Consider the following 20,364-nt stretch of genomic DNA (forward strand, 5'->3'; position numbering starts at 1 on the left):
AGAAGACTTGTAAATAGTTCCAGGAAGTTGTCCTTGGTTTATCAGTACCCTTGGGCATCCTGTACACCCCTAACCCCATCCCAGTTCAAAATCCCCTAAATAAAACAACAAAACCAAAGCTCAAGGACTGATTTCTGACTCTGAATGCAAACTTTTGTGAAGATGTGTGATGTCTGGCAGTGCAGGACTATAGGGGGACCCAAATCTTCTAGTGACTCCTAAGAGGGTAGTGCTACTTATTTATAAAAATGCATATTTCATAAAGACAAGCAAACTGGTGATTCTGCCACATGGGGTGACAACTGTCTCCCAAATGTGCTCGTGTGCTGTCACCTAGTGGCATGGGCTTCTGATGAAGACTACAAGCAGCCTCAATGGCATACATTATGCAGGCATGTTCCACTGTTCTCACTGTCAGGAAACCAGTCCAACGCAATGGTACAGGAATAGACACTTGGGACAGGAATAGGCTGAAATAGACTGGAGGAGATCAACAGCACCAAGATGCATGCTTTAGAAAACAAATGTCATGCAGCTAGGGTTTAAATCTACTGTACTTTTTGCTTTCTACTTCCAAGCTAGGGTCCAGCAGAGCAAGAAGAATCTTGTTTTGCCTAAAAGCTCCAGCAATAAAATGACTGTACTGGTTTAGAAAATCATTTATTTTTCTATCTATGGATTTGTTATCATCCACTGTGATTTCATTGGGGTGCGTGGCATTTTTCAGGCAATTGCAATAGTTTTCAACCAGGTTTTGATGACACAAAAAGGGGATATTTACTAAAACTGGAACATGCTAAATCTGGTGCAGCTCTGTGTAGAAACCATTCGGCTTCCAGGTTTTTTTGTCAAAGCTTAACTGAACAAGCTGAAATTAGAAGCTGATTGGCTACCATGCATAGCTGTACCTGGTTGTTATTGCTCCAGTTTTAGTAAATCTCCATCAAAGGCTTAAACAGCTTAATGAAATGTACCTCCAACTGACTGATCCCTGTTTATTTCTAATAGGTTGCCTTGATATTTTTTTTTTACAATTGAGTGTTTAATAGTAAGCACTATGACTATCACTAAGGCTACATGCACACTGGGCTTAAAAAAAAAACACCACTTGCCTTGGCAGAAAAAAATGCTGATATAGAGCGTTTTTGTACATAATTTAGGCGAGTTTAGGAGAGTTTAGCATTTTTTCTGCCAGAAAGCGCCAATCAAAAACACAAACCAGAGGGTTTTTTTTCCTGCCTCTAAATATTGAGCTTAAAATATACCTTTGTCCTAATGTGCATGGACACACAAGATAACACTGAGCTGCTTCGACAGGCAAAACACAAAACTCCTGTAGAAGCAGCGATTTTTAAGCCAGTGTGCATGGAGCCTAAAGATATCACCTTGATAAGGTGTGCTTTCCAGCAAATATTACTGAGATAAAAGTGACCCCGTCAGTCATCTAAAATTATTAAATGGCAGTTTCATATAATAATATAGGTATTATGCTCACCTCTCTGATGGCCCCTCTCTGATGGTCTCAAACATGCATGCCATGTAGGTTCTGCTAACTCTATCGGAGTGCTGTGTCGTGTACATAGGGTCAGGGGATGGAACCACAGTTTAAAGTAGGAGACCAGAAATATGACACAACTGGAACTGTGTTGGGTGTTAAAGATTCTTATTCTTCAGCTGCCACATCTCACAAAGACAGTAAAGATCAATGGTGCAGCATGCTGAAGAGGTACTGTATTAAGACTTTTCTTATGTGGGAGCTTTTTTTTTTTTAAACTAGTTTTAATATAAGGAGAGTGTTGCTTTAATAAACTCTGTTGTACACTAGCCAACTCTTGCATACAGGTGTGTGTGCAAAGCAGGGAGAAAAAAATACCCACATTTCTTAGTAAAAGAAGCACATATTACACATTACACTTATTAGCCACACAATTAACCCTTTGATTTCCCCTAGATGGTAACTCCTTCCCATCCAGTGTCATTAGTACAGTGACAGTGTACAATATAATATCTGATCACTGTATCACAGTCCAACTATAAGTTGCTGATCACCATCAATGCCAGTATAGCGTCATAGCAGCGTAAATTCCATTATTCAAGTCAAACCAAGACTTTTAATTTTACGGGTATAAAAAGGGATGCTAGTGGGGTGGTACACTATGCAGTAGTAAGTGGCAAGTGTGTCCTATTACTGATAGGCAGCACACATATCACAGGCCAGTCCAGAGACCGTTAATCAAGATGGAAGACAACAGTGTTAATGCATGCATGGAACAGCGTGTAGTAATGATGTTCCTTGTGAATAAGAAGAAACTTCATTTACTTAGTGTCACTAGGCACCCACCAACTGACAGCTCTAGTTCCCACCAACAGTAAATAAACAAAGGGACAAGGTTACCCGATGGCAGGTGACCCCTGTCCCTTTGTTTATTTACAGTCAGCACTGGGAAACTAAGCTGTCAGTTGGTGAGTGTCCAGTGACACTAAATAAACAAAGGGGCGGGGCGACTTTGTTAATTTACTGTCATGGGAACTGGAGCTGTCAGTTTTCGGGAGGCAAGCATCATGTGAATGAATATTCACGTGATTTACATGATTTTGTGCAGCCCTGCTGCCCTGTAGCAGTAGTTCTGATATAGGGTGGAAGGCGAGCAGTTAAGGACAAGGCAGTTATTCTTCACAATTAATTTGGGTCAATTTGATATTTTCAATTTGACTGGAATATTTCTGAGAAATACTAATCCATTCAAAAATTAATAAATAAAACAAAATCTAATTGCGAACTCAAGGAAATGAAATTAGTAACTTAATAAATTGATCCGAAAATATGCAAATTTTTTCTTTCTGCACGACTAGTATAGAATGACTTTTCTAGCATCTGAACGTCTAGGCCCTGACTTGCCTAAAATAAAATTGTGACTTTCCCTGGTTTCTTTAGGTCCATGCAACCATAGTCAGAATTTTTAAATGTACAAACCATATCAGCATAAAATAACAGTAAGTCCTCATGGCTAACATTTAAGAAAACTTTTTAAAACATTAGTAAAAATTCAGTATACCATGCGCTAAAACTTTAAGTATTAGCCAGTGTACCAAATTCCATATGCTGTTACTTTGAATAGATATCCCACTGATAAACACTTGAACACACCCATTCCTTTTTCCTACACACCATAGCACTTAGAGTTTTGACACATGGATTAACTTGGCACATGCTCTTTTCATTGCTTAGCTTACCAGTCACATTTGTTTTATTTTAAAGTGTAGTGCATTTTTAAGCAAAGAGACGACATTTAGTACACATCACATTGTGAACCTTGTAGAAATAGAAGGGAAAAAAGAACATTATTTGGATGTTCAATGAGTATAGCAAACTAGGACTACACCATGCAATAGACACCAGTGTATAATCACCTGGATAGGTTCAAGTATTAATTATCCATTTGCTATGTATGCCAACATCTGTACTTATGTAGGCCAGCGATATAAGCATACCTTAGAGATTTATCCCTGCTCATGTTCATTTGCTTTATTAAATCACCCCCACGGCCTGTTTCAGAAACTTATTATGCCAAAGACCCTGGTTAATATATATGTTCATACATGAATTAATTATATGCAGAAGGGACCAATTATTAAGTATGTATATAAAATATTCCAAATATGCCAAAATATGTATGCAGCACACATTGTTTTAGGAAACAGTTCTGAAAGTTAACTAAAAATGTTTCCAGACGTTAACTAATTAATTTCTCCATAATCACACTTCAGGTGCAATGCTATATAAATCATCTTGGAGAAATGTGATAATTAGCCACTAATGTTTCATTTAATGTTTCATTCACTCTGTCATATTTTGTACAAAACCAGCATGCTAAATGCAGGTTTCTAAGCTCTGTTTGCTAACATTTTAATGTATTTTTGTAACACCTTCATAATCTATAAATCATACCTGACTTTTCAGCAATAGCTTCATTCTTAGATTTCTGTATTTTTTTAATTCAATAAAAGTTTAGAATTTAGCAGTTAGCAGCATTTAGCAATACAAGCAAATCATATTCATGTAAATTCAGATAAAAGAAACCCAGATATTTTCCAGCAATCCCACATTTAACACTGTCCCCCAAACATCCACTTTATTCCCTATTGAAAAAATAAATAAATATATATATATATAAAGTATATATTATGGAAAATTGTATTCCAATACAGTGATATATTCCAATACAGTATAAGAGCGGCTGTCTCCCCTCACTCAGTGTTCAACATATCGCTCCTCGTGATGGAGACTGGGTGGGAATCCCTGGCTGACATGGGGAGGATCCAGGAAATAAAAATTACGTTAAGTATGGAATACAATTTTCCCTATTCCTGGACCTCCTCATGTCAGCCTACCATGGGTTGTACCAAGAAATGATAAAAGGAACAAAGGGAGGGGCAAAAACAAGACACAAACAAACTGAATGCTGCATATAAACCCCTATTACTGACAGCCACTGCAATGACTGCAGATTCAAAAAATAAAAACCATACTCATTCTTTGGTGGCAAATAAATTCATTTGCCATGCTCCAGCTTGCTGCCCTGCAAACCACCTTTGCTAGCACTTTAGCATATGCTGCCCATGAAATTGAAATGCTTCTCGATGAATTAGCTCTCACTTCCAAAGGTGGCGGCAAGCCTAGGACTTTGTAGACAATCTGAATGGTCTTGACAATCCACAAAGATATGACCTTAGTACAGTGAAGCCCTTCTTTGAACCTTGATGGAAGGTATAAAGACTATCTCGTTCATGGGTGTCCTCCGTACATTTCAGATATGCTGAGAATGAATGAACCAGATCTAACTTCTTCCACTCATCCTCTGACCCTTCTTCCAGAAAAGGTGAAAGTACGAACTCCCAACTTATATGGGATGAAGTTGAAATATTTTGGAAGACATTTGAGACCTGTCTCAGAATTACCCTGTCTTGGAGGATTCAGCAGTATGGCTCTCTAGCAAAAAAGGCATACATGTCAGTTACTCTCCTTGTGGTAGCAATTACCATCAAGGAATATGTCCTCAGAGCCACATGGAATAAGGAACACAAAGTTATCGGGTAAAATGGCAGCAAGGCATTCAAACCAAGTGACAAATTCCCTCTAGTGATCTAATCTTCACGGCTGTCTTCAGAAAATGAATGACCAAAGGGTAAAGGCCCATCTTTTATTTGCCATGGCCGAGAGGACTGAAACTTGAATCTGAAACTAATTATAAGCCAGGCCACTTTTAAACTGTTTTGCAGGAATTTAAGGACATATCGAGGGAGTTGAAGCATTCCAATTTTTGCTAGAAAGAGTCCTAAAAGAAAGGCTTTCCATACCCAAAACAGTTTACTTTTCCTAGCTTGCAACAAGGTGTCTGTTAGGGATCCATGTATGACCAGAAATGTGTGGGAACACAGGCGTAGTCAGGGCTGGAGAGGTGGAATGGTCAGGCAGGCCGTTAGGTACTGTACAGGGCGCGGGGTCTAAGTCCCAATCTGCTTATTCACCAGGGCCCGTGATGGTGGGGATGGACTTGGAGCAGACTGAGACCAGGTCGCGACCCCTGAGTACGTCCGGCAATGGTAAAGAGCGTCGTCAGAGGTGTGCGGGGAAAGGAGCCTGACGTGAAGAGGCAGGCAGACCTGGTAACAGGGACAGATCCATGCGGGATGGATGGATGGATTGTCTGGGTAGCGTCAGGTGTAGTCAGGCAGGCCAGGTCAGCAACGTGCGGGCAGCGAGGTACCGGAGGAGCAGGCAGAGAATAGTCAGGGTCACAAGCCGGGTTCAGTAACTCACGGGCAGCGCGGTACAGAGGATCAGGCAGAAGGATGGTCAGGCAAGCCAGGGGTTAAACAGGAGACGGTCTGCAGAGGTCAGGATCAAAGCAGGGTCAGCAACTAGGCAGATAGGCAGGAACACAGGATACCAAGTACAGGGGCTCATGGGAAACAATACACCAAGGCACTGACTGCAGGTCTGGCCATTCCTTAAATACACCTCCTGCAATCAGCCTCAGGTGATGGCTGATTGCAGGAGTGAGCTCCTGGTTGCTGAGAGCACTCGCTGGCCAGCCCTGGTACTGCAGCCCACACGGCAGGTGAGTCCCACCACCAGTGGTGAATCCATTCCTGACAGTGTCAACTACGCCCTTTGACAGCTTTAGATGTCTTAGAGGCCACCTCTCAACTTCCAAGCCATTAATTTCCGACTTGTGGGGTTCAGATGGAACACCCCGTTCTGAACCAGAGATCCAAAGAAACTGGGAGTGGAATTGGTTGTTTTAGCCTTATCCTCTATACAAGGGGAAAGCAAGACCAGCTTGGCCACAAGCCCCCACTTCACGTTGTATCTTCAGGAGAACCCTTAGAATTAGAGGGATTGGAGGAAAGATGTGCACTAGGTGAAACCGCCATCACCTAGAAAGGACATCTTGGCCCAAGGTTTGCGGATCCCGAATTAGGAGAAGTAGAGGGAAACTGGAAGTTTATTCCTGACACCATCAGATTCACAACTGGTGTCACCCAGGCTTTTTCCACAACAATTCTGAATCGAGGCCCCATTGATCTACAAAACTCTAACTCTAGTGTGCTTTAATGTTCTCCGTTCCTTGGAGGTATGAAGATGGTAAATTCCCTTCTGTTCAAAGGAAGATTTGACAGACTCCTCTCAGGAGAGGCAAACTTCTGGTGCCCGCTTGACAGGGCAAGTAAGCCACTGTAGTCTGATTTCTGAAAGCACCTTCACCACTTTTATGCATAACAAATACTGGAACGCTAGCAGAGTGAATCGGGAAGCTACTAACTCTAGGCAGATAGTACCACTTGGCACGTGTACCGACTACCCTGTTCTGTAGCCAGAACAAACACAGCCACCATGAATGTGGGAATTACCAGCCCCAGATGCCAGCCATCCTATAGACCTGCTGAGATAATGACAAGTGTCAGCCAGCCTACAAACCTGCTGAGATATGGACTACAAGTGTCAGCCTGCCCACAGACCTGCTGAGATAAAAACTACAAGTGTCAGCCAGCCCACAGACCTGCTGAGATATGAACTACAAGTGTCAACCAGCCCACAGACCTGCTGAGATATGGACTACAAGTGTCAGTCAACACACAGACCTGCTGAGATATGTACTACCAATATCAATACCAAGCCAGCCAATCTATGCACAGGTAAGTCACCCCGCCTTCCCAGTAGTACTTTATACTGCCCCACAGAAATAGCTAGTGTAGGGTGTCCTAATCAATGCACAGAAATTTTTAAAACATGCATAACAATCCCCGCACCAAGGGAACCCACTGCACAGGCAGGTTTACAGCCCAAACAAGGGGTCTTCTTACCCAGGAGAGACTGAACCTGGGAAGGCCATAGGAGAGAGATTATTCAAGGTGTCCGGAGCAAGGATGAAAAAAGAACGTTGAGTGAGGGGAGACAGCCACTCTTATAGGCTAGGAAAGAGATTGTCCTGGAGGGGTCAGAGAGGGCGGAGCTGACCCATGGTAGGCTGATATGGGAAGGTTCAGCAAATATATATATATATACAGCTAAGCACTGATTGGCTGTGCAGGAACCATCCATAGCAACTTGCCAGGAAGATTATGATTGTCTGCTGGCCATTCTTAGATCCACCATCACAAACGACAGCACAGGAGGGTGGTGATTAGCTGCAGCACTGCCCAGGAAGAGAATAGCCAGCTCCCCTAGGTGTGCAAAGATGGCTTGAAGATACAAGGACTGCAGGGAGCCCCTTGGACTGTTGGAATGTGTTGTTCTTAGGATGACAGCCTGACCCAATGAAGAACATTGTGGATACTTATCCCAGGAATAAGTACTGGGGATAAAGGAGGAAAAGGAGGGGAAGCCCAACGCTAAGGACTCAGTCTCATGGGAAGAGAAGGCGAAAACAGTGCTGTGTAGATGCAAGTAGGCTGTTGGCCTCATGGACTTTGCAGAGGATGGTGATGCAGTGCAGTACCAGTGCTACATCCTGCATGTAGGATTGGGACCAATCCATTGTACCTACCAGAGACCATCGCTGTTGTCAGAAGGTCTGTGCCCTGGAGTGTAGAGAGCCACAGGAGAGGACATTTAAGCCTGGAGCACCAATAGCTTCATGCGAAAACATCTCTATAATGACCAGAGTTGTCTCCATTGCTATTGAATCTCATGGGAAGCAATCTATTGATTGTCCTAGGTTCTGAACAACCATGAGAGGTAGGAGGCTACAATTCTGGAATTGTGAGTGGTGCGAGGCTGCTGGCAGCACCACCATAATTTCGGATTCAGTTTGGGAACTTCACCATCAGGATTACAGTAGCACTTTGTTCAGATATTTCTTATGTTATCTAGACAACTTCAGGTGTACTGGCCAGTGGGAGGGATTAAAGAAGGACTGAGACTTGTAGCCTCTGAATGAATATAACTTAAAATTAGGGCACCTGTGTAGTGCAGGACCTAAATGGTATGGAATTTACACCCCTAAAGCAGGATTTGGGTACCCAGTGAGGTTGTGTTTAATAATCACAACAATAAAGGTGGCCATTTGGGGTGGCTATCCAGGAAGTCCCTACATTTGAGAGGCGGGTATGATAGTCTCACCTATGAGAAGGTAACAGCAGCATCCATTGACTATTGTGGAGGGAGGCCTGGTAAATTTTGGATGTGATTTGGTTTCCATATTGCTAGATACATACCATGTATTTTTGTGTTCCAGCTTGTACATTCCAGGAGGTCCCTGATTTATACTGGGAACACACCTACTGAATATACGGTTCACACAAATATTAAGCAGGAAACCTACGGAAATCCAGGATAACTATTCTATCATTATACCACTCTGCCTTATATGGTGCTCTGTTGGCTAAGATGACCCTTAATTGAAGACGCTAAGTGTTTTTAAACATGATTTTATTTTTTTCATATGTACACCGTGCTTATGTTTAACCTCCCCATGATCTATGTGATCAAATAAAGTATTGTTAAATTCATTTGAATTCATATTACTCCGCGTGGATCTTGTAGAAACCTTCTTTTTCAGATAGGCGTGTTCTTGTCACACTATCATATTGTTTAGTTGTGTTTAATAATACTTACCCGTGTAACACATAATTTTGCCTTTGTTTGTAACTGTTTATGGTTGTTGCCATTATTGTTGTTTTGCTTAATGAATGAGGTGAAAGTATGATCACTTCAATCATTTAATCACGTGCAAGCATTTTTTTTTAGACCCCCCAATGTGTTCTTATGAGCAGGAGAAGTATCCTCCATATATGATCGACATATTAATCTCCAAAAGAGCGATGGCAATATGGCTATTATAAAAGGGTTATGGATATTTAAATTCAGAATAACATTTTCTGGTTTCATTTATTATGATTTTTAATATGCTACTTGATTGAGTTATACAGGACTGTGCTTCACTAAATAGAAAATGAAATTCATGTGATTTAAGAGCAAAAATAATAATGTTGCAAAATACAACATTATAAATTGATGAATAATGGTGAGATACACCTTATGTAAGAGATCCAGACATATGCTCTTTCATCAATTCTAATTACATTTAATAAAGTGTTAAAATAATAAAGCATGAACAGAAGTTTTAGATGTAGTAACCAACCAGGTTTTTATCTTACATTCTAATACCCATACTGCAAAATGAAAACTGACTCATCCCCTTTTTATAAATTAAAATCACCATGTCACATTAAGTAACAGCAACATTATATAAGCAAATAGGATGTTCAAGTATGAGAATTATCTCAAGTGAGTTAGTACGGTTACAAAGTTAAAGCAGAAATATTCTGCTTTGTTAACTAATTATTACAGAAAATGTTTGTTTTTCACTCAAGCAGTTGATCAGTATCGATCACTAGTTAATTGATACAGAAATGATACTTGTAGCTAAATTAACTATTCTGTGTGCCAGAAATGTATATAGATATTTTTATAATGAGCTTTCATATACTCTGCATGTCAAAAAACATATATACTATCATAATCAGTATAAACTTGTGATCCCTTAATGTGATTGTAAAGGCACAAGTGTTTTTTTTTTAAATAACAAACATGCCATACTTACCTGCTCTGTGCAATGGTTTTGCACAGAGCAACCCCAATCCTATTTGGGTTTGGCCCCTCCCCTCCGCTGAGTGCCCACAGAGCAAGCGGCTTGCATGCTCACTCCTGAGACGGCCCTGTATGTTTATATGGCACACAGAGCGTGGCTCTGCCCTGACCCCTCCTCACTGGCTGTGATTGACAGCAGTGGGAGCCAATGACCTTCAGCCTTCAGAACCACTTTAATGCAGGTCAAAAAGCGGATTGTATTCTATAGCTATTAATAAAAATATACACTGCTACATTAAAGGTGCACCACTCAATGACTGTACATTCTGACACAAATGATTAGTGAAGTATACACAAACAACTTACATACTGCTTCTCTTATTTCCATCATCATCATCCTAATCAACATCATCATTATCCCCCATCCCAAAGCTGCAGAAGATGATGATGATGATGTGGAAGATTGGTAACAGACAATATACACTATATTGCCATAAGTATTGGGACACCCCTCCAAATCATGTGATTCAGGTGTTCCAATCACCTCCATGGCCACAGGTGTATAAATCAAGCACCTAGGCATGCAGACTGCTTCTACAACCATTTGTGAACTGTTAGTGGTATTATAACAAAGTGGAAGCAACTGGGAACAACAGCAACTCAGCCACGAAGTGGTAGGCCACGTAAGATGACAGAGCGGGGTCGGCGCATGATGAAGCAAACAGTGCACAGAAATCGCCAACTGTCTGCAGAGTCAATAGCTAAAGACCTCCAAACTTTGTGTGGCCTTCAGATTAGTACACCAACAGAGCGGAGAGAGCTCCATGGAATGGGCATCCATGGCTGAGCAGCTGCAGCCAACTGCAGTGCAAAGAGTCAGATGCAGTGGTGTAAAGCACGCTGTCACTGGACTCTAGAGCAGTGGAGACATGCTCTCTGGAGTGACAAATCATGCTTCTCTGTCTGGCAATTCGATGGATGTGTCTGGGTTAGGCAGTTGCCAGGAGAGTGGTACTTGCCTGACTGCATTGTGCCAAGTGTAAAGTTTGGTGGAGGGGGGATTATGGTGTGGGGTTGTTTATCAGGGGTTGGGCTTGGCCCCTTAGTTCCAGTGAAGGGAAACTCTTAAGGCATCAGCATACCAATACATTTTGGACAATTTTCATGTTCCCAACTTTGTGGGAATAGTTTGGGGATGGCTTCTTCCTGTTCCAACATGACTGCGCACCAGTGCACAAAGCAAGGTCCATAAAGACATGGATGAGCGAGTTTGGGGTGGAGGAACTTGACTGGCCTGTACAGAGTCCTGACCTCAACCCGATAGAACACCTTTGGGATGAATTAGAGTGGAGACTGTAAGCCCGGCCTTCTCGTCTGACATCAGTGCCTGACTTCACAAATGTGCTTCTGGAATAATGGTCTAACATTCCCATAGACACTCTCCTAAACCTTGTGGATAGCTTTCCCAGAAGAGTTGAAGCTGCCAACTCAATAATAAACCCTAGGGACTAAATCTGGGATGCCATTAAAGTTCATGTGCATGTAAAGGCAGGCATCCCAATACATTTGGCAATATAGTGTACTATTAAGGCATAACTAAACCGAAGAAGAAAAATGTAACATTTTGCAGTTTATCATTCTTTAGATGTAGAAATTACATTAATTTTAAATTTTTTTCAGGTTAAAGCGTAAATTTAATCTGCTTATATTTGCATTCTCTGGCTCCCCATTTCCCTTCTCATTAACATTCTAATGATTTTTAAAATAGAATGTTTACATTTTATTACATACCTTATTTTAGAGCGACATCATCACTGGGTCTCTGTGCTTCTCTATTCAATACAGGCAGATCATGACTGGTGGGAGAGGATGGCAGGGTACTATACATAGCTTTGTGAAAACATCACAACACACTGCCTCAGTATTCCTATGATGAACCCTCAGCCCTGATGCAAACAGTGGGGTGGCTCAAATTTCCTGATAACGCCCACATTTGATTGTGAGCCTTCAGAGCCAGGGGCAGTAAGGCTAGGGAGCAAAGTGCTAGATGATGATAGACATCCTCCAACCAGGAAAAGAGATGGGGTCTAGCCGACTTGCTGCTTCTAATTCACATGGTGAGAAGCTTGGAGTGGGCAGTGAAATTAGAGTAAGCAATGTCAGTACAGGAGGGGCTCCCGTACAGCTGTGCAAGAGTGAAGGTAAGGCTGAATTTCAACTTTAAAAACATTTTAGCAAATACAAAAAGTATTTGTTGATTCTGTCAGAAGTGCATACCCCTTGTCACTTCTGTGGGATGAACTGGAAGTAAAAATCATCTTTCTTGTGTAAACTACTAATGCCATCACCCCACATGTAATAGAGAAAAACAAAGGCAGACATGATTGAAGTCCAGCCTGGGTAAAACATGATGAAAATAACAGGTTAAAAGCCTAAAAACCAAAATAAATGCAGTGACCACATCTAAGGACTGGTGTGTTACAATATAGGAATTTTCTGTATTTGGGTTTAGTTATGCTTTAACTCATTCTTATCTTCTTGATACATGGACACTTATTTAGGTCACTGCACCATTCTGTGTACTAGAGATCTTCATCTACAGGTAGACGTAAGGTGGACCTGTGGATAGCCCAGCATTTACTGGTAAGTAGGGGGAACAGATTCCTTTGTTTGGTTGGAGAGAAATTGCATCGCTCAAACATACCCCATTGCAGACCAGTACCATGATGGGCAGAGTTTAAAGCTTAATTTCAGCTTTGCTATCACTGTAAATAGTTCATTTGGGCCAATACAGCTCTAACAAACCATTTAAAATGAGAGCAAAGCTGGAATTAGGCTTTAACCACTTAAATTGTTACTAAACCCACAACAGTAAAATCAGTCTTTATATGCAGTAAAGCATGCTTGTTATACTCACTGTGGCACCTAAGGAGTTAATCCTCTGCATTGTATAAAAACTGCCTTCTCTGATCTTCTCCTTCTTCCAGGGTCCCCCTCGTATCTCCATATCGTGTGTGGAGTCTCTCTGCACATGCTCAGTTTGGTGTGTATTGCTAGAGAGGTTTTTTTATTCTTGGGAGAGTGCATGTGATCAGAACAGGGCCAATCATCACTGCCCAGACAGAGGTAAGGGGTTCTGCATCCTCCTACAGCAGAATGAAAACTCTTCCTACAAGCTTTAACATGTGCTCGGCTGGACACTGATAGAAGTCACAAGACTGCTCTAACTGCTGATGAGAAAAGGAATTTAACAGTTTATATTTACTAAAATAATATAATTTCCATGTTCCTTGTACTGTGGGAGGCCAGATATAGCGAATGCAGGGTCCTGGGTTTAGTAACACTTTAAGCTCTGTAAGATTCTACCCCCTTCATGATCAGGCCATTTTTTGCTATGCAAAACTGTGCTACTTTAACACTTAGGTAATTGTGCAGTCATTCAATACTGTACCCACAGAGGGTGTCAGCGGGGGGGGGGCTCATGTGTGTGCCCTAAACCGGGAAGCAGGCAGCAACATACCTGTATGTTGCTTTGCCTGCACGGGCCACCTGGTTCAGTACATTCCAGGTGGGCGGTCTGCAAGTGGTTTAGCAAAACCTGTGGTGGTCTGTAATATGTTTGGAGCTGGAGCTGGAGCTGGAGCTGGAACTGGAAGGTATCGGATGAAATCTAAAAGGTGTCAAAGAAAGTACTGGAAAAGTACCCAGTTTGTCTCCACAAAGACCGGTTCTGCATTCTGTACTGGGTCTACAAAAGATGTTTCATTCCTCTATAGGAATATCTATTTCGAATATAAATATTCCCCCTTATGTTCCATAATGGTAAATTTAAACGTATGTAAAGTATTTTTACATCTCACTGGTAGAACAAGGTATTTTACTAGAAGTGCTCATAATTTTTCCCTAATTCCCTCCAACACCTCCATGGCTACAAGTGAATACCATACTCAAAACTCTAATTAATCATTTCAGCAACATTTTGCATATTTATTTAGCATTCCTTAGAAAAACTTCAATAAATCCTGGTAATTGGTTCCTGACAGAAACCAAAGTGCTGGGTTATCTAAGCTACGTAACAGGGTTACAAGATTAGATGAGTCGCTAGTTATTAGGTTGTTGGTTTTTCATTTCTGTTGGCAATGAAAACCACCCTGGCTGCTTCAATAAATGTTTTTAGATCTAATTGAAAGAAAATATTCGGCCACTATTTAATCTGGGTTCTGCTGAGTATGTTCCCAGAAACTTAGAAAACAGCCAACAGCCTTATATTCTGCATTATGTTAGGAGAGCGGGGGGACACCTGTCACTCAGTCTCCAGGGAATATGTGTAATAATAAAGATTTTTAATCACTGTCTATACTTTATGTTCTAGTACACTGAAGGCAAGCGAGGAATCAGTCATAGTTTTGTACAATATTTTACCCTATTAGCAAACAGCCCAGGGAACAGCCAGAATAATGGGAATGCAGATATTGGGGTTACTTTACTAAAACTGGAAAGTGAAAAATCTGGTGCAGCTCTGGATAGAAACCAATCAGCTGCCGGGTTTTATTGTAAAAGCGTAATTTAACAAGCTGAAATTAGAAGCTGATTGGCTACTATGCACATCTGAACCTGATTTTGCACTCTACAGTTAGTAAATCAACCCCAGTGTGTGTTTAACAAGCTAAGTCATCACACTAGTGTACCTATTAAAGCCTTGCTAAAGCATAAGTCAATTAAAAAGTATATTTCTTACACATGTTGGTATGAATTTTATGTGAATTCTAGCAGTACCAGAATTGAATGTGATGTGATAAGGTGTTGACGTATTTAACAGTGTCTAGGCTTGTCTATTTTCAAGCTAAATCCTCAGCTGAATGGCAGGGCAAGGATATGTCAATGGTTGCTAGGAAGCTGTCAGCCGCTGATTTCCTAACAACTAGCCTAGCAGGAAGTTTTCACATTCAGCAGTGGTAGTAATACATTCACATTCACGTTTCATATTCTGCCGCAGCCAGAGGTTCAGCTTGGTGGGCGGGTGAACATCCCATTTAGTCCGTCTATACAACAAACACTGAACAGGCAAAGTTTGGACCGAATTCAACTTTGGTGGGAACCTGAAGCTGATCTCTAGTCAACAGAATAGGAAAAAATTCTTCCCAAAGGATAACCTTCACAGGTGTATCCAAAGAACATGTTGGCTTCCATTTAGGTTCAATAATGTTAATCGAAAGGCTATTTTTAGCATTTTACACCACTGACAGATATGTCATGTTGAGAAAGTGGAGTGGCTTAAAGTGTATCTAAAGCAAAAGCTTTTTTGTAGTTTTGGATTATGTGCGGAAGGATTATGGTCTCTGTGTGGTTTATTTACTAAAGCTGGAGACTGCAAAATCAGCTCACCTCTGTATAGAAACCAATCAGCTTCCACATTTTATTGCTAAAGCTTAATTGAACAAGCTGAGGTTAGAAGCTGATTGGTTTCTATGCAGAAGTGAGCCTGATTTTGCACTCTCCAGCTTTAGTAAATAAACCCCTTTAATCCAACTGTGAAGGTGTATCTTCACCATTTGTTCTGGTAACCATTGTCCCCATTGAACATTATCATGCTCAGTTTTCCACTGGGTACAATCAGTCCAATAATAACTAAGAAGGGATGTCCATCACTTTGTAGAAATATTTTTCCTCTTTCCCACTCCCAGAAAGTTAAAGAAAAATCTCCCCATTGGGGACAAAATATTTGAAGATGGACACAGGCTAGGGAAAAAATGACTCTTCCAGTAAATCAGCCCAAGTATATTAGACTAATAGTGTGTCTGTAAAGACCGAAAATATTTTTCCATTTTAATCATCTTATTCCATTAGCAATGTTAAATAGATTAACAGTCATTTTATGTGAACCTATAAAGAATCTTTCTCATTTAACATGTCTACCTTCTAGATTGAACAGCAAAGCAAATAGCCTGTACAAGTAGCAGCATATTGAAATCTGTAGGATTGTCTTGTCTGTTATGGTTCTGAATCAGTAATTGTTATCATTTAAATCCCAATTCTGCTATTTTGCACCACTTATAACCCAATACTTTTAAGTAGTATTATAACACAAGTCAAGTGTATCGGTAATAAGCCATTCAGTGCAGTATTTCAGAACATTCTCACCAGGCAAACTAAACTAGTTTGTTCAACCTTTGCCACTGCTGTGCAGAAATGGTATCACATCAACATAATATAGTGCTGTGATATCGACTGTAATAAATAGCTGTCTCAAGGTATACATATTTTAGCAGGATGATACAATGAATGAAAGTTAACTTTTCTGCCTGAGCAAACAATCAGGAGGTAATTTAGGGATATCTGGGAAGGATCCTGAGCCAGTATCCTTGTTAAAGAACTAAAACTCTGCATTCTAATTAAGATTGCGTGACATGATGCACTTCATAACTGCTCTCCAATGAATACTTAAGTAACAACCTTCAGACCTTAAATGACTTTTTCAATTTTTGTATATATGGAAATTTAAGGCTGAATTCTATATAAGCAGCTAAACACTTGGAATACATATATGGGAACTGACAACACAACCAGAAGTTCAACCTCCAACCTCAACAGCACAGCTTGATAAAGAACTATAATATCTTACCCCAGCCTGCCTAATGGGCAGTAACTAAAGAGCAGCACTCTGATAAGGTCATACCTCTTCACTCTCTGTTTTCTGTATTTTAAAAGGAATGCATAATTGCATTTATTAGCATTATAACTCATTAGTGTTTTAACCTGTTTGAAACTTTTTTTAAAGACATGTTTACTGTAAAATAAGCTGGAACTGATATATTTAAGATTTCAGGAAGCTGGATGTTAGTGATTGTTTCAGGCTTAGTTTATTGAATCCTGTCCATATTTACTTCTTATGGAAGAATAAAGTATTGCACAATCACATTAGAAACAATGAAACTAAATTGTTACTCACCCAGTTCAACACAATATAAAACTGTTTTACAGTTATCTTGTAAACTATGTAACCAGGCAAATGCAGGCCCCAAAAAGATCTCAGTGCAGAGTCTCAGAAGGTGCCTGATATTTCCCAGAGCACCTGCAAGAAATGGGCTTCACTGCAGAATGACTCTCAGGTTGCAGTCCTCGGATACAGGTCGGCAAAAGCTGACAGCTAGCAGAACCAATGCAAACTACAAAATTTAAAGGCAAGATTTTGATCAAAGACAGTGGGAAGGTTTGACCAGGTGGCTGAACTGGGGCAAAGCCGAGTTGCCAACAGGAGTTAGAAATGGAGAACTAGGATCAGAAACAAGGACGTAGAAACTGGGGCCTTGGGACAGAGCAAGGTCTTTGCTCAAGGTATTCCAAATTGCTCTGAGCAAGTTAATAGCTTTCTAGGTCATGACAACAGATACATCTATGGCTAGCTGAGCTTTCTGTGCTGAGAGGATTCTCATTGTGAGCTGTCATAGACAGCTCTCAGTCTGCACTAATAATCTGAAACTGATGTGACTGACTATCGATCATAGGACCACTGTGACAGTCAATCACATCAGTCACATGAGAAGGCAGTCATTCCTGCCCCCGTGAGTATGAGCCCAGTTAAAGGGATGCTAAAGCAGGTGGGAAAGGGTTAAGGTCCACATACACATTAGGAAGTAAGTGAATCTGGAGACAAAGTATCTGTTTCTACTATGGGGGTTCTCGTTGAATTTACAAGGGCTAGCTAAGTAAAGGCACGATCAGAGGTGGGCACAGATAATATTCCTATGCTTCCAAATGAGTAGAAGGCTCAACTTTCTGTTAATAAACAGGTACAATTGATGTAGTATCGATGTGAAAGTATCTGACTACATTACCAAAAGGGCTGCACTAACAAACAAGAATCCCAGTATTCGGTAAAGTGAAGAACATATTTGAAGCCCAACTCTAAACAAAACAATTTTTTTTTTTAGTTTTGGATAGAGTGCTCATGGGGTAGAACCCTTGTCAAGTTTTCATGGTTCTCTGTGTTAGAGCTAATACTTTTTAGTTCCTGTCCTGATGATACCCTGCCTTGCATAAAAATGGTCTGTGCAAGACAGGTGGGTTTTTTCGGCTTTCAAACGTTGCGTACTTACAGGATGCTGTGATGTAACAAGGCCCTGGCAGTTCCAACATTTCTCAATAAATTTATTTTAATTTGTGTTTCTCTTATGCTTGCACTGCTTAGAATGCACTTGTGAGTTATTGCTGACAGAAATACTGGGAATCCGAAAGCTAAAATATTGGAGCCATGCAACTAGACTGCCTTGAGTGCAAAATGCAGAAATGCTCCACTTCATTCTTTCCTAAATCTCAATCCCTTCTTGGTACAAGAGCACATCCCACCATGACATGTATAGAACAAATGTTATATATTTACTTACTTGTTTCCAACTCTTTTGAACATTACTTGCATATAAGTTCCTTTTCAACTCGGTTTTGTATGCTCTTTATTTTCATATAATTTGTCAGTGTAGGGCTGCTACTAATTTTGTGTCATTTACTGGAAACCACCATGCTTCATAAGTTAAGTTCATTTAGAGGCATGCTTCATATTTTTAGGACAGTTGGTAAGCACAAGAGTCACATGACTCATGTGCCCACACATTCCAGCTGTTCCAAAATGACAGCTGAAAGGAGAGTACACATGGAAGAGGAATTCAAAACTGGGTCAATAATACCTGCTCATTACGGAGTGAACCAACAACATTGTTGCCACTATGATGTCATTAATTCCTAATAAACTAATTGACTCAACATGGACTGAACCCAACAATGACTTCCAGCACTGAATATAGATGTATTTTGTAGTAGTACATCTGATTTGTCTACTATTACTGGAATTCCATCTCATGTGTGGGTGGCTACTAGGATTATAAAAGGGTAAAATGTGAGACCACACAACAGCTGCTTGTGTCTTCTTTCCGAAGCTTTATTATTCTCAAAGTACAACATTGCCTTCTCAATTGTTTTTTCTATCTGTCACCAATTTGGACGTAAATTGAAAATAAAAGTTTTTATTCCAAACGAAAAGTGAACCTGTGCTTTGCCCATTTCAGGCAAAGAAACAGTTTTGCTTAAATGCTGGCCACACCAGTGGCACATACCCTACCCTCTCCTGCTGCCCCATTTGGCTGCCAAGAGCAAGGTAGAGTTTAAACAGGGCTGAGTACGCTCTGCTGGTCATCAAAGGGTTTATTTACTAAAGCTGGTTCACTCAGAATCTGGGGCAGCTGTGCATGGTAGCCAATCAGCTTCTAACCTCAGGTTGTTCAATTAGGCTTTAGCAATAAAACCTGGAAACTGATTGGTTTCTATGCAGAAGTGCACAAGACTCTGAATGAACCAGCTTTAGTAAATAAACCCCCATGTGACAACTCTGGGGGCCAAAGCAGGTTATTCACTAACTATCAGTTGTCATATGGAAGGATGGGGAGTAAGTCACATGTTCCCTATACCTACAATTATAGTCATTTTATCTTTCCCACAGTCAAACAGAGTGGTTGGGGAGCACAGATTTGCTTTAAGGGCCCGAGGTAATAAATGCAGCTCTGAAAGCAGTACTCACATGTCACTTCACCAAATGCTTCAGTCCTTCATGCAGTGTTGTCCATACAGCTCTCTTGCTGACAAACTAATTTTCTTGCTCTTCTGATGAGCTTCCTGGCTTGTACTTTCTTACTGCCCTACAGAAGCACATTTCATGCAACAGTGTTTGCATTCCTTACTCATGCCCTGACATAACAGATCAGTACACTCTCCCTCTTCAGCTGTTCCTCCGAACCTATTGCACAGCAGGTACCTGTCAGCAAAGTGAATCCTTTATTGGATTACTAAATATAATTCTTCTGTGTTGTCTTATAGTAATACAGCGCATTGCACTGTACTTTGCAGCTGCACAACTCTGCTTTGTCATTTGCTTCTAAAGCCTTCTGCTAACGACCTGATCACACATACCCATAATGGAGTAGTTACACAAGCCTAACCTCTCTAGGGCCTAGCAAAGCTAAGCAAAGTTCTCTCCTCTGCTGACAGGCTAATATGTTTAAGATCATGTTTGCATGTGCACCCTGGCAAAGAAGTTCCTCAGATGCCAGTAACTACATCTCTGCAGCCATCACTCTGCAACACTATAAAAAAAAATTAAAGGAGTGTTACACACAGAGTGCAAAGTTCAGGGGTGCACTACACACAGATTGCAGAGTTCAGGGGTGCACTACACACAGAGTGCAAAGTTCAGGGGTGCACTACACACAGAGTGCAAAGTT

At 40.8% G+C, this 20,364-nt stretch overlaps 1 long non-coding RNA gene across 1 annotated transcript; it reads left to right on the forward strand.

The window, feature by feature from the left end:
- Positions 1 to 8,568: 8,568 nt before the first annotated feature.
- Positions 8,569 to 9,015, forward strand: LOC149466355 (uncharacterized). The gene is made up of 2 exons (XR_016312085.1): positions 8,569 to 8,636; positions 8,742 to 9,015. It is a non-coding gene; the product is annotated as an uncharacterized LOC149466355 (long non-coding RNA).
- The last annotated feature ends 11,349 nt before the right edge of the window (positions 9,016 to 20,364 follow it).

The sequence above is a fragment of the Staurois parvus genome, unplaced genomic scaffold (assembly GCF_062004578.1).
Source record: "Staurois parvus isolate SC_StPar_1 unplaced genomic scaffold, SC_StPar_1.0 ptg000131l, whole genome shotgun sequence".
NCBI lineage: Eukaryota > Metazoa > Chordata > Amphibia > Anura > Ranidae > Staurois > Staurois parvus.